This window comes from Neoarius graeffei, chromosome 10 (genome assembly GCF_027579695.1).
Source record: "Neoarius graeffei isolate fNeoGra1 chromosome 10, fNeoGra1.pri, whole genome shotgun sequence".
In the NCBI taxonomy this organism is placed as follows: Eukaryota; Metazoa; Chordata; class Actinopteri; order Siluriformes; family Ariidae; genus Neoarius; species Neoarius graeffei.
Genome location: NC_083578.1, coordinates 24,167,153 through 24,182,464, shown reverse-complemented (window position 1 = coordinate 24,182,464; position 15,312 = coordinate 24,167,153). Strand labels below are relative to the sequence as shown.

General features: G+C 43.1%; 1 protein-coding gene across 3 annotated transcripts in view; it reads left to right on the top strand.

The window, feature by feature from the left end:
* Window positions 1–15,312, top strand: part of brpf1 (bromodomain and PHD finger containing, 1) — a 93,244-nt gene that overhangs the window by 16,403 nt on the left and 61,529 nt on the right. The window lies entirely within an intron of this gene.

Genomic DNA, 15,312 nt, shown 5'->3' with positions numbered 1-15,312 from the left:
TATTTACCATAATTCCCATAGCACATGAACGCACCATTTCATCTCTGGTTGTACTTTTTATTTACTGCCAATCATAGCGTCATCAGCCAGTCGCGGGTGTCTGTGAGCTCACGTTTGCAGAAGAAGGCAAATAGCACTTTCCTTCAAGTGTGCTACACTGGAGGTGCATGTCCTGTGATGCAGCAGTTTGAAAAGTTGGCCGGTTTCAGCACTAGCCCTCACCGTCCCCGTTTGCTCATTGTTGTATGATGAAGAGTAGGCTAGTGGGTGGGAATAGTCAGGTGACCAAATTAGGGGAAAAATGCAAATAAAGAAATGGTGAACTCGTTACTAATTATAGGAAAGCCATGGCCTAATGTTTAGAGAAGCAGCTTTGGGACCAAAAGGTTGCTGGTTTGATTCCCTGGACCAGCAGGAATGGCTGAAGTGCTGTTGTGCAAAGCACCTGACCCCTCTGGGTATCAGGGGCTTAGCCAGGATTGGGAAGGTTGGGAGTGTTTTTCTGAAAGTAGGAAGTGTAACTTGGCCATGACCTGGGGAGGCGGCGATTTTTGAAAATTAAGTGTCAGATCACGGAATCCAGGGACACATGTCGGCCCGGGGGCATTTTGGGTTATTGACAGATTCAGAAAGTACAGTTTCTAAGCTTTCCAATGATGCCTTCCATGTGGAGATCTGACAATATTTGAAGAATGTGTGGCCTTTTGAAAGTGCATACCTCTTAAAACAGGAAAGGGAGAAAATCGCCCTCAAAGTTTTCCATCTCAGCTACTCTGGGTGCAGGGCGGGCACATAATGCTGCTCATTTGCATGACATTAAGGAAAGCCCTACCCCCTACGAGCTAGCACGATGCTACTTTCATGTAAACAAAGATCACCACGTCAATTTTCCTTCCATGCAAAGTATGCCCAACACAATTATGAAGTACAAAAATAAATCCTAAAGTATACTTTAACGTTTTGTGGTTGAAAAATTACTCACACCGTAAGAAAGAAAGATAGCACGATGATGACACAACTAACACAATGCTAGTTTCATGGAACCAAACCACAGCACTCTCTGTTACATGCAAAAATAACCACACAGCCTTAGATTAATAAACTTACCCCATCAGAAAGAGAAACGGCGCCTTGCACACATCAATGCCTCCAATGGAATAATGTAGTCCTAGAACACTTCCTTTTGGTTGTTTTTTTTTTTTTGCTAGAAACGGTCATCTCCGATGTAACTACCGTGCGTCTGTTTGCTTCGAGGTGTTTCAGCTCCTCTGCGCTCTGTTTAGCTTGCTCCATGTTCATTCCATAGTGAAATTACATGCCTGTATGCAGCTTAAAGTGCCATTCCACCATTGGATGTATTCTTTGGCATAAAATACAATATATTTTATGACAACATGACTAGACAGAGAAATCTTTTAGCTTCAAAATGATATATCAAACATAATTTTTTGACAACGACAAGTATATTAATTTTGCGACCAAAGTCACCTACCCTTTTAATTTCCGCGCGGTAGTGAAACGTGATGTCATCGGCAGGTTCCCCTTCTTGTGTACGACGTGGCACAGATTATCAGCAATGGTGGATAGAACGCGATTTCCACTTGTCGATTGCTGTGCCGATATTCACCATCGACCGTCTCCTTTGGGCATCACTTGCTATTTTCCTTCGCTTCTTTTCCGAAGCTGACAATCGCGTTCTATCCGCCATTGCTGATAATCTGTGCCACGTGGTACACAAGAAGGGGAACCTGCTGATGACATCACGTTTCACTACCGCGCGGAAATTAAAAGGGTAGGTGACTTTGGTCGCAAAATTAATATACTTGTCGTTGTCAAAAAATTATGTTTGACATATCATTTTGAAGCTAAAAGATTTCTCTGTCTAGTCATGTTGTCATAAAATATATTGTATTTTATGCCAAAAAAATACATCCAATGGTGGAATGGCACTTTAAGTAGCCACGAGCTCAGCTCGTATCATACAGCTGATTGGCGAAAAAAAAAAAGACTTAAATCATCATGTGAATAGCCCATATGGTAATTTACCCACACCCCCCAGCAGGCTACAGTCCTGACAAAAACGAGACAATTTGCAACAAAAAATGTATGCTTTTCCAACAAAACAATCTATTATCTGAAATACTGATTGCATTCTTCAAGATCTCAACTTGCACATTATGGAAAAAAACGAAAATCACAAATTTCGGAAAAAAATGCTTCTTTTGCGATTATCTCGGATTCGTTTCGGCCGACATGCGTCCCTGGATTCCGTGAGGTGACACAGGTGACTTCTGGAGCTGCAATTGAGGCTTAAAAAGAAATGAAAGAAAGCGTTAATTTTAAGTGTGAATTATATTTTATTAGGCATTTAGGCCACACCAATTTAATTAGTTGGTGCTCGGATTTTTTCAGGAAAAATATGAAGCGAGCGGGTGAAATAAAAATAAAATTAAAAAAATGCTCTGATGGTAAAATTAGCGGTGGAAACAGACCAAACAATACAGGCAAACCAGTAAACAGAATTTCAACACACCTGTCAAAGATTTTACGCTTCTGTTCGCTGAATAGCCTAATGCCGCTTTTCCACTACAAACGCGGCTGAGTCGGGCTGAGCCGTGCTGTGCTGAGTTGAGCTGAGTGGGGCTGTTGGAGTTGCATTTCGACTACAACCGCGCTGAACCGTGCTGGCTGGAAGTGGGTGGGCACGTTGGGTGGAGTTAGCGAAAGTGGGTGGACGTCACGTGATGTCGTTAAGCAGCGCAAACAGTGACATCAGTGAGCTTTTAAGCGGTAGTCTCACGACCCGAATAGTAAACAATAAACCTGGAGGACATGGAGTCGTTAGTGTTGCTGGTCTTGGTGCTGTGGCTTGTTGTCACCGACAACGCCAACAGATACTGGCAAGAGCGTATAGATGAGGCGAGGTGCATAAGGCTTCAGAAATTCTCGTAATTCTTCTTCTTCCGGGTTTACGGTGTTTACAGATCCCAGCGTGCTCGCGGGGCGTGTGGGCATGTGAGGACACTCCTCCTCACCAATCAGTGCACAGGGGAGTGTCTGCTCACGCCCCCAGCCTCACTCGGCTCGCTTCGGCTCGCTTCAGCCCCACTCCAAAACGGTGCGAGTTTTAGGGGCTAGGCAGGGCTGAAGCGAGCCGAGTCGTGCTGTTCTTTGGTAGTCGAAACGCGAGCCGTGTCGGGCTGAAGTGAGCTGAAGCGAGCTGAAGTGAGCTGAAAAAGGGTAGTGGAAAAGGGCCATAACAATCAGAAACACAGGCTTTGCAGGACTCCCCTCCACAGGCATGTTTCTTCCACAAGTCTTTATCGAACGTTGAAGGGGCGATTTGATTGGTTTTTGACGTCACGTGACCTTTTCTGCTGGCGGGAGTTTGATTTCGATTTTTTTTTTCATTTTGCATTTTCTTCAAGCGGCGATTCCGAGAACCAACTAATTGAATTGGTGTGGCCTTAACACAAATTTTATTTACTAGCTTAATAAAATGTTCTAACAAAGTTTAAATTTAGTTTCGTCTTCGTAAACCAGAATTATCAATTACAAATTCCTGCAATAAAAGCAGAAACCTTTTAAATTATAATTTCTAATGCACTTAAGACAAAAAACAAAATACAAATTGTTGCACTCGAGTCCTGTTGACCACAAATGAGATTCAGCCGACTCTGAAGATTAATGTTATGAAACATATATGTGACCCCTCACCGAATCCAGGGACGCATGTCGGCCGAAACGAATCCGAGATAATTGCAAAAGAAGCATTTTTTTTCGAAATTTGTGATTTTCGTTTTTTCCATAATGTGCAAGTTGAGATCTTGAAGAATGCAATCAGTATTTCAGATAATAGATTGTTTTGTTGGAAAAGCATACATTTTTTGTTGCAAATTGTCTCGTTTTTGTCAGGACTGTAGCCTGCTGGGGTGTTACCATATGGGCCATTCACATGATGATTTAAGTCTTTTTTTTTTTCGCGAATCAGCTGTATGATACGAGCTGAGCTCGTGGCTACTTAAGCTGCATACAGGCATGTAATTTCACTATGGAATGAGCAAGCTAAACCGATCGCAGAGGAGCTGAAACACCGCGAAGCAAACAGACACACGGTATTTACATCGGAGATAACCATTTCTAGCAAAAAAAACGCAACCAAAAGGAAGTGCTCTAGGACTACATTCCATCGGAGGCATTGATGTGTGCAAGGCGCCGTTTCTCTTTCTGATGGGGTAAGTTTATTAATCTAAGGCTGTGTGGTTATTTTTGCATGTAACGGAGAGTGTTGTGATTTGGTTCCATGAAACTAGTGTTGTGTTAGTTGTGTCATCATCGTGCTATCTTTCTTTCTTACGGTGTGAGTAATTTTTCAACCACAAAACGTTAAAGTATACTTTAGGATTTATTTTTGTACTTCATAATTGTTTTGGGCATACTTTGCATGGAAGGAAAATTGACGTGGTGATCTTTGTTTACATGAAAGTAGTATCGTGCTAGCTCGTAGGGGGTAGGGCTTTCCTTAATGTCATGCAAATGAGCACCATTATGTGCCCGCCCTGCACCCAGAGTAGCTGAGAAGGAAAACTTTGAGGGCGATTTTCTCCCTTTCCTGTTTTAAGAGGTATACACTTTCAAAAGGCCACACATTCTTCAAATATCGTCAGATCTCCACATGGAAGGCATCATTGGAAAGCTTAGAAACTGTACTTTCTGAATCCGTCAATAACTCAAAATGCCCCCGGGCAGACATGTGTCCCTGGATAACGTTATCTGACACATATACAACTGAAAATAATAGATACCTTTAACAAGTTTTGATTTTACGAAATATACATAATGTAAATGTTCCATCACAAAATGTTAGGAATCATTTTGTTTCTGTTAAGTGCAATAAACAGGCGTTAAAAATAAGTGAAATTAAGTGACCAATGAAAGGAAATTTTCCTGTAGTTACTTGAAATGGAAATACTGTAAACAATCCCAAAAAAATTCAATAATAATGGTAGTTTATGAAAGTACTATTTAAGGTAATGTAAATCTTGTCGACAGAGAAACCAATCGAAACCGAAAGAGTGAAAGCGATCAACATGCTGTTACCATGGGAACAGTCTTGCATGAATGCGGAAGTGGGCTCTCGGCGCGCCGAGTCCGGTGTGACTGAGGAAGAGGACAAGTTTTATGTTTCATCTAATTTTGGTCATTGAAAAACGATAATATTGTTTGGCAGGGGGCCCATAGGAAAGTTTCTGTCAATATGTTTATCATGCTTGTATGATTAAAAAAAAAAAAACTCGTGAAGATATTTATCTAAATACATGACCTACTTATTCTAAACCTGCCGAGCTTCGCTGGCGAAGCTGTCAAAACTCGTAGTATTTTGCTTCCGTTCAAGCCTCGTTTCGAAGTCTGACCAATAAGATCGCTACGTTTTTGGCGGTAAATTTGAGTTTCTTGATTTAACTCCCATATATGGAAAGCACACGCACCGGGCACGCCCTGGGAAACCGCTGACCGTCAGCAAAAATGTCCACAGAAATGCACAAAATTACTTCACAAAACAACAAAATGTTGGTTCGCATGGGTTAGCGCAGTATAAAATTTATAGGCCGTGTTTTTTTGAGAATTGGTCGTGTAAAACACGACTGCACGTCTTGCTAGCTAAGCCTATGCTCGGTATGTTGTATATCGCTCTGGACAAGAGCGTCCGCTAAATGCCTGTAATGTACTTCAACTTTAACAGAAAGTATGCTATCTTGTGGGAGGGATTACTGTATATTACATTAACGGCATTTAGCAGACTCTCTCATCCAGAGCGCATGGATTAAAGTTTTCCGTCGTGTGACGGATTTCCGTCAGCTGAACTCTCCCAAGGCCAAATGTGAGGTCGGTGCTGATCCGAGGAGAATTAAAATGCCGGGTGGTTGGGTAGAGATTGGGTTATAACACTGATGTGTTGCAACACCATCAACTATCAGCAGGGTTTATTTCACTTTTTTGTTTCTGAGCCATGCTTTGTGTCGTTCATTTCCTATGTTTGATCATGTTTAAACGTTCGCTGTCTATGGTGCGGCATTAAAAAAACATGCGCTGTCAAAATTGGCAAAATACATTCCCATGTGCTTGGCGTGCTTGTGTCTGACCATTTCTGTTTTGTATTAAATTAAATCTTGCCAAAATGACTTAGTTCAAACTTGGACATATAGAAATAGAGCATGTTAAAAAAAAAAAAGAAAAAATAAACTCCGGAAAGCCCGCTCCTCTGCTTCAGCCAGACTTGAAGACCCGACGGTGCAATGCTTGCAGACTGTCAGAAGTAATTAGACCTAAATTTATAGCTAACAAATCAGCAGACGCCCCAACAATTATTATTTTCGTTAGGCCAGTGTGTAAGGTATGTTAGAACCGTGCCTTATAGCCTACGTTATATCACAATTTAAAGGACATTTGAGGAGTTGGAGGCTGCGAGCGCAATGATGTTCCGACATGTGCTAAACTTTATTCCCTGAAAATCATACACCAGCGTTCAATGCCCCAAACAGTCAAAATGTCTAGAAGACTACGGTTAAATAATAATCATAGCCTACTAAGTTAAATTATGTCAAAACATCTGTTTCTGGCCTATGAAATGATGGAGGAAAATGAGAACGAACGCGAAGCAGATAGCAGCCAACTTCACGCGATCTTTTAGGTAACTTAACACTCGTGTTGGCCACAATATTTCTCTTAATAAAATCTTGAATTGTTTTTGAAGTCGTATTCAACACAAAGTAAGGTCAAACCCCAATTTTAATTTAAGCGAAGATCCAAACTTTCTTCTATATTGACGTCGAGCATAGAGGAGCATGTCATTCTGCTTTCGGTTTCGGCAGCATGGATGCGCTTTACATGAAAGAAGGCACTGATGTGTCTGCCATCGATAAAGGTGTAAAAAACAAGTGGAGGTGGGCTTGGCTGTACAAAATAGGTGAAAACGGAAAGCCATTTAGTTCATGGTGCAAAAAACTAAACATTCCAGGCGCTTGCATTTGTGTGGTTTGCCACAAAAAAATAATATACGGAAGCAATGGACAGAAAGCGCTGTCGCGCCATCAACTGGAAGCCAGCCACAAGGCCAATGTAAGGGGTCTTCAGCACACCTCTTCTTTACCAAGTCTCACCTCAACGGAGATCAGTCCATCTATGGCTGATCGTGTCTGTGCTTTTATAGCGCAGCATGACCTGCCGTTGACCATATCGCAGCCATTGGTCGATTTGATGCGATCGGTCTCGGAAGACAGGAGCGCCCTCTCTAGGTTGTCACTGTCAAATGCTCATGCCTCATATTGTGCACGCATGGCATTAGCTGCACAATTCAAAAAAGAATTGTCTATGAAGCTGCAAACAAAAATGAATATCTCAAAAACGAACAATGGTGAAGAATCACTCAACAATAAATTGAATATATTAATCCATTAATTAATTAAGTTATCAGTTCTAAGTTAACCATTCTCAGAATTTCATCGAAATCCACCCATAACACACCCCCCCGTAAATTTTCAGTCAAATAAATTTTTTTTGCTTTAATCCATGAGAGCGACGTACAACATACTTGGAGCAGTCAGGGGTTAGGTGCCATGCTCAAGGGCACTTCAGCCATTCCTGCTGATCCAGGAAATCAAACCGGCAACCTTTTGGTCCCAAAGCCACTTCTCTAACCATTACGCCATGGCTTCCCCTGTGGCGGGGATGACCACGGTCGGTGGTAGTGAATAACACAAGAGGAGACCGAATAACACGCAGAGGCTGTAATCTGCATTGGGCAGCTTGGTGGAACAACACCCAATTCCTCACAGCTCCAAGGTTGTTGGCTCAGGTTACTGCTTATGTGGAGGTTTTCATGTTCTCGCTATGTCAGTGTTCGTTTTCTCTGGGTTCCTGCCACCTCCCAAAAATGCCAGTAGGTGGATTGGCTCCATTAAATTGCCCCGAGGTTTGAATGAATGTCAGTATCTGTGTGCATCCAATTCAGTGTCTCATGCCCAGTGCTCCTGGGATAGGTTCCGGTTCCACTGGGATGAATGGTTGTAATCTACATTCAGCATTTTCGTTGAGGTTGAAATTCGATTGTGAAAGAGACAAGGCATGTTTTTTATGTTTGCGAGTTGGCAGCGTCAGCATCAGGACAGAGAAGGGAGTGCCATTATAGATCTGGTCTGATGTGGTGTGGATGACGCATCAGTCAGGTTCCTTAGTGGTAATTCCCACAGACCGAGCCACTTCCCATAGCTCCCACATTTCATAATCTACAGATTAAAGTGCATATCACGGCTAAATAATGTGATGATAATGTTCCATAATGTGAAACGCAACACATTCACCTCAGGACTGTGCACCTTACACACAGCACATACACCTCAAGTCTGTGCACCTCACCTTACCTTGCAATTAGGGATGTTAACCGATGACCGTTTGACCGGTGGTTGACCGAATCAACGTTAACCGGTTAAATTTTTTTTTGGTTGTCGGTGAAAAAAAAAAAATCAATCGTTTTGAAGCTGCCGATTTTGGAGCGGAGAACCTGGAATTCTGTGTTTGTAAACGCTTGGGGCACGCCATGCGGTGTAAGGACGACAGCTGACAAATCAGAAACACCCATTCAGTCATGTCCCGCCCCAGTTGAACACAGCTGCCACCAGTGTTGCCAGATTGGGCGGTTTCCCGCTCATTTGAGCAGTTTTAAGTGGATTTTGGCGGGTTTTGAACATATTTTGGGCTGGAAAACGTCAGCAATATCTGGCAACATTGACTGCCACTCGGCGAGAGAAAAGTGTAGACACAGGCTTTTTAGCTTACAAATTACTATTCTGTTTTTTTTTTTAATTATTATTAGAAGGCACATGGAGTTTAGTCCTGCCTTGGCCAGTGCATTCTGAAAGTATGTTTCGGTCTGTAGCCAACAATGCCATGTTATTGCAGATCATATCTCTCCACACAAACTAAAGGCGCAGATGCCGACTTTTTCACGGCTTTTTCATGGACTGTAACGGCATTTGCTTATGTAGTAATTTTAATACAGAATTTACTCTGATGAAATTATTCAGACACTCCAACGCCCCCCCCCCCCCCCCCCCCCAAAAAAAATCGGATCTGCACGAGCCGTGAAAAAGGCGCGCCGTTTGCATCCCTGTTTAAACTCATAGGTTAACCGACTTTAACCGGCTAATGAGGCTCAGTGGTCGATCAAGATTTTTTTTAGTTTTTGCCATCCCTACTTGCAATATTTCATAATGTGTAATATTTTATCTTATAATGTGACTCTCTCTTGCAATAATTTATAACGTGACTGTCTCTGTGAAATACTTTATATGTGCAATACCTCACTCCATAATGTGTAACACAACACATACACCTCAGACTGTGCACCTTACCCCCCTTACACCTCCCTTTTTTTTCTCCCACCCCTTCCTCTCTCTCTCTCTCTCTCTCTCTCTCTCCACGCTGTTTGCACTGTTATTGGAGATGCTTTAATCTTATTGTACATGTGTATAGTGACAATAAAGGCATTCTATTCTATTCTAAATTCAGGAGCAAGATCAATGTAATTCTCCTGTTTTATATTAAACTTTGGTCAAATATCGGTCACATTTTGTGCAATTTTTTTACCTTGCGCAATACCAGAAAAATTCAGTTGAAATCAAGTCATTTGAGGCGAATTGGTTCGCCTCTGAAAAAACTTGGCATTTGGATTTCCCGGCAAACACTGATTTTCGTGACGTCGCGTGCGGGACGCCTCCCTCTGAATCCTACGTCAGCGCTGGTTTGTTTATGAGAAAACGACCTGGTGGTTTTCTGCAAATTTCTTCAACGTTATTGCGTAATTATTAAAATGGTTAACAGATGTATCGTAGGAGGGTGTAGCAACACCGATCTTGATGGGATTAGTACTCATCGTTTTCCAAAAGACCGGACAATGAGAGAGAAATGGGAGCGCTTGGTCTACACAGGCTGTGCACTGAAACCGTGCAAAGCTTGCGCAGCCTGCTGGCGCTTCTGCAGATAATGTCATGAATTTTGTGGCGAGCCGGACCAAAAGGCTGAACTAAATTCTGCATAATATTAATTGTATTTCTTTATATAAAGCAGTAAATAACATTGCTTTTACAAGCTGGTAAGAGTATGGAAAAAACTAGGTTGCCTTACAAAAAATGTCATTTATTCAATCAAATTTCCCAAAACAATGGTTAACAAAATATGAACGTTTGTACCTTTTTTTTTTTCAGTCACATTCACCCCAAAACACAAAAAAGACATCACAATATTGTCTTTCTACTCCAAGTATCAAGCAAGATACATCATATTATCATAATGATGCCCACATTTGTAGTCTAATCACCTCATTTGGTGTTTTTCAGTTTTTCGGATCTGCTCTCCACAAACTAAGCACACGGCTTTATCTCTGACTTCAGTAAATAAATACTTAGCAGTCCATGTTTTGTTGAAAGCCCTGCATTCGGCATCTACCTTTCTTCTTTTTGCGGACATTTTGGGGGCTAAAGTCTTCTTGTGACCTGCTCGCAACAACGTCGATTCGGTGTAGGTATCAGATCTACAGATCGGCTCGGGCTCCGGCGCCTGCTGGTGACGTCACACTATGTGATTGGCTGGACCGTTTGAAGGATGACGTACAAGTTTGTGGTTGGTCTGCATAAATTACGGAAGTAGTTATCGCGGGATTAGGTTTCGTGGGATTTCATGTCATGTTCATGTCGCGCACATTGCGTTTTTGTTGAACACAACTTCAAAATAAAAGCAATGCACATTCAGTCCATGCATGAGGTAAAATTAGAAAAATACGTTTATTTTGTAATTTCTAATTAACCTTACGCAGGCCGGTCAGAATGAACCAAAGGGCCAGATGCGGCCCGCGGGCCGTAAAATGCCCAGGTCTGGTCTAGCCTAATATGTTTAGGATCAGTGGTTTAAACTTTGATTCATTTAAGCTTTTGCCAGAATCCACTTCAGAACTTCTGATATAAGCACTTCTATACACCGATCAACTGTAACATTAAAACCACTGACTGCTGAAGTGAATAACACTTTGATTATCTCATTGCAATGGCGCCTGTCAAGGGGTGGCATATATTAGGCAGTAAGGGAACAGTCAGTTCTCAAAGTGTTGGAAGCAGGAAAAATGGGCAAACGCAAGGATCTGAGTGACTTTAACAAGGGTCAAATTGCGATGGTTAGACCAGCGTTTCTCAACCACTGGGCCGAAGCACCATCTAGTGGGGCGTGAATTCCCCCCACCACCAAAATTGAAGTTAATTTTTTACTCGTAGTACGGGACAGTGGCTGGGTTGCATCCGACGTCGCATCCTCCTCATTAAGCTACGGTCACGCCACAGCTCACGATGCTTTGCGATGGATTATCGATGAAAATGAGGCATTTTCGTGGCGATATACACGTGAGCTAAAAGTTGTGGTCACACAGCTGGTGAACACTTGACTGTTGCACCTTTGATTCCGGCGCAGATCACAGCTCGTTGTGCGCGCGCTTGGGACCCAGTCGTTATAGGAAACACCTGATACTGATTGGAGCGCAGATCAGCACGCACAGATACGGAAGCTGTTTTCACAGAGGCTTTGCAAAGCATTATCATCATGACTGTCACGTTTGTTCCTAGCCATGTTTATAACGCCGTTTAAATAGTCTGCTTTCTGTTTTGCTTTTGTAAAAAAAAAAAAACACTTGGAAGATGGTTCTGGACACTTGGGCTACGTTCACACTGCAGGCTGAAGTGACTCAAATCCAATCTTTTCGCCCATATGTGACCTGTATCCGATCTTTTATTGACAATATGAACGACACAGATCCGATTTTTTCAAATCCGACCCAGGCCGTTTGGATATGTGGTCCTAATTCCGATTCCTATCCGCTCTTTTCATATGCGACTTCAGTCTGAACCGCCAGGTCGCATTCATCCGACTTACACGTCATCAACAAGCCACAAACGTCACTATTCTGCGCTGAAGTAGGCGGCGGGTCTCTCAAAAAAAGTTACAACAACATGGCGCATAATCACGGGCGCAGATAGAGGGGGGGAGGGGTGGGATTCGTCCCACCCAGATTTAAATTCACCTCGTTCGGTCCCCCCCACTTATAGGGAGGAAAAAATGTCTATGCTGTCTTTCTTTGCATGAGGCAAACCTCACGGAAAAATCAAAAGACTAATTACCATTCGGTTTATTGAGGTGCACAGCAGTGTATACATAGTTGCAACAACTCACATAAAACAAAGACTGATATTCGGTTGGTTGAGCTGCGCAGACTGCACAGGTTGCGAGCTCGAGCTTGGTTGCTATGGTAACCCACAACAAGTTTGACAGGCATATCGGGGTTGGGGTTGGTTTGCTGGCAGCTTTGTCCCCCCCAGTTTTTTGTCCCCCCCCCCCCCCCCCCCAGTTCAAAAAACGTATCCGCGCCCCTGCGCATGACATCAATGCGAGGGACGCTTCGGGCTGTGAAGGTTCTGAATCTTCTCAATGGAAGGACGCAGAGGTTAGGGAGCTGATTTCCATTTGGGGGGATACAGCTATTCAAGCTAGATTGGATGGGTCATACCGCAACCGGGCGGTTTTACTTCCGTAAACACTGGCCATGCTCACTGCGTGTGACGTCGTCGTATCCTGCAATGCGCATGCGGAACACTTTTAGGTCGCTTTTCGTTCATACTGAGGATCACATACAAGTCGCATATATTTGTTAATGTGAACGACCTCACAAAAAAATCGGATTTCACAAAAAAATCGGAATTGAGCATTAAGCCTTGCAGTGTGAACGTAGCGTTACAGTAATGCATTTATGGCTGAGGACTGCAGTCAACTTGCTAACTTTAGGATTGCAGTTGTCATGAACAGTTTATAACTTCAGGAAAACAGATTTCACGTGAAAACTATAATGAATTTCCTGATTACACAGTTATACTTTATGACTCTATAGGACACTGTTATAGAAGCGAGTTAATTATAATCTGCTATCACCCAAATGAGGACGGGTTCCCTTTTGAGTCTGGTTCCTCTCGAGGTTTCTTCCTCATGCCGTCTGAGGGAGTTTTTCCTCACCACCGTCACCACAGGCTTGCTCATTGGGGATAAATTAGGGATACAATTAGTTCATGTTTAAAGTCTTTTAATTCTTTGTAAAGCTACTTTGCGACAATGTCTGTTGTTAAAAGCGCTATAAAAATAAACTTGACTTAAATACTGGACGCCTCCCAAGGGAGGTTTTCTGGGCATGCCTCACCAGGAGGAGACCCCGGGGCAGACCCAGGACACGCTGGAGAGATTACATCTCTCGGCTGGCCTGGGAACGCCTCGGTATTCCCCCGGAAGAGCTGGTGGAGGTGGCCGGGGAGAGGGAAGTTTGGGCCGCTCTGCTTAGGCTGCTACCCCTGCGACCCGGATCCGGATAAGCGGTAGAAGATGGATGGATGGATTGACTTAAATATCTCGCCTGCTAATAAACACTCTTCCTGCACTTAGATCCGTCTACCGCCGTCTATCTTATAGTGTCCTGGTCCCCAGATCTTTAACCCAGCCACATATAAAAAGTTGTACACCTCCATGCTCTTCCAGGTTTTCATCTGTGTGCCCGTGTAGAACAATGTCCGTAGCACCAGGTAGTTTGAGATGTCTGGGAACTCAACGGATGGATAATTTTCCAACTCACTGGAAAAATCCTTCTTTGTTAGCGTGTAAGGATCTAATCCCATTGAGTGGTTTCTATATCCACTTCTTTTGAGTGGACTTCTTGGTTTTAATAACTTGCTTGTTTGCTGAACACAAACATGACAATAAATTCTTGTGTTAATTGACCAGACTTCACTTTTGGATCATTAATCCCTTCTGACTGAGAATGCCCTGCATGCATGGTTTGGCTTCTGGCACATCCATACAGTTTTAAATACAATACCTACAATTAAAAACAGTTTGTTTTTATGGCATTTATTTAATTCCTGGGCTTCCATCTGGAACAGGGAGTGATGTCGCATCCCATTAATACACTTGACAATAGATTATTAGATTCTAATAGAATAGATGAGCCAAAATAATTGGGAATCATTTTAATGGGTCCTGACTCGTTATAAGTATGAATAGGTGGGCCTCGAAGCAGAAAAGGTTGAGAACTCTTGGGTTAGACAACTGGGTTTGAGGAGCTCCAGAACAGCAGGTATTGTGGGGTGATCCTGGTATATAGTGGATAGTACCTACCAAAAGTGGTCCGAGGAAGGACAACTAGTGAACTGGTGATAGGGTCATGGGCACCCAAGGCTTACTGATGTGCATGGGGAGCGAAGGCTAGCATGTTTGGTCCGATCCCACAGAAGAGCTACTGAAGCACAAATTGCGGAAAAAAATAAATTATAGGTAGGTGTCAACACAAAGTGCATTGCAGCCTGTTGCGTGTGGGACTGCGTAGCTTCACACTGCCCATGCTGACCCCTGTCCACCACCAAAAGCGCCTACAATGGGCATGCGAGTATTAGAACTGGACCATGGTGCAATGGAAGAAGGTTGCTTGGTCTGATGAATCGTGTTGGATGGCCAGGTGCTTGCGTGTCGCTTTCTTGGGGAAAAGATGGCACCAGGATACACTATGGGAAGAAGGCAAGCTGGCGGAGGCAGTGTGAGGCACTGGGCAATGTTCTGCTGGGAAACCTTGGGTCGTGGCGTTCATGTGGAAGTTACTTTGACACGTACTGTACCGAACAAACAAGTGAGAACCTTGTAGCTTATAGGACTTAAAGCATATACGCAGAGCCATGGCCTCACTTTCGTGTATAAATGCCTTGAGACCTCAAGAATGGCACAGGAATAGTTTTAAGCGTTAACAATCTAATACAGTAATTTTTACGATTAAAGTGATTTATATAAGTAGCGGTCTGAGTGAACGACCTTGACGTCCGTAACGTCACAGCAGGAAATCTATCGGTCTCATCGCCATTTCCACTATACTAAAACACAGAGCTGACTGCAACTCCGACCCTCCATTTTGAGCTAATTTATCGCCACGCCACGTAGATGTGTTGCTGGTGGGTGCAGCAATAGACCCCTTCGCATGTTTGTAAACAAACCGACCGTTGCCAGGATGCGCGCGCAACCTGGACCCAGAAACAATGGCGCTGCCCATAGACCGGCATTATGAGCTGTCAGATTATGCAAAACAATTGTCGTTATAAGATCGAGAATGCTACATAAATAAGTTAATTCTAACAAGTGGACATCGCCTACCGGATCCGCATTTAATTAAAGAGTGGACGGACGATGTTA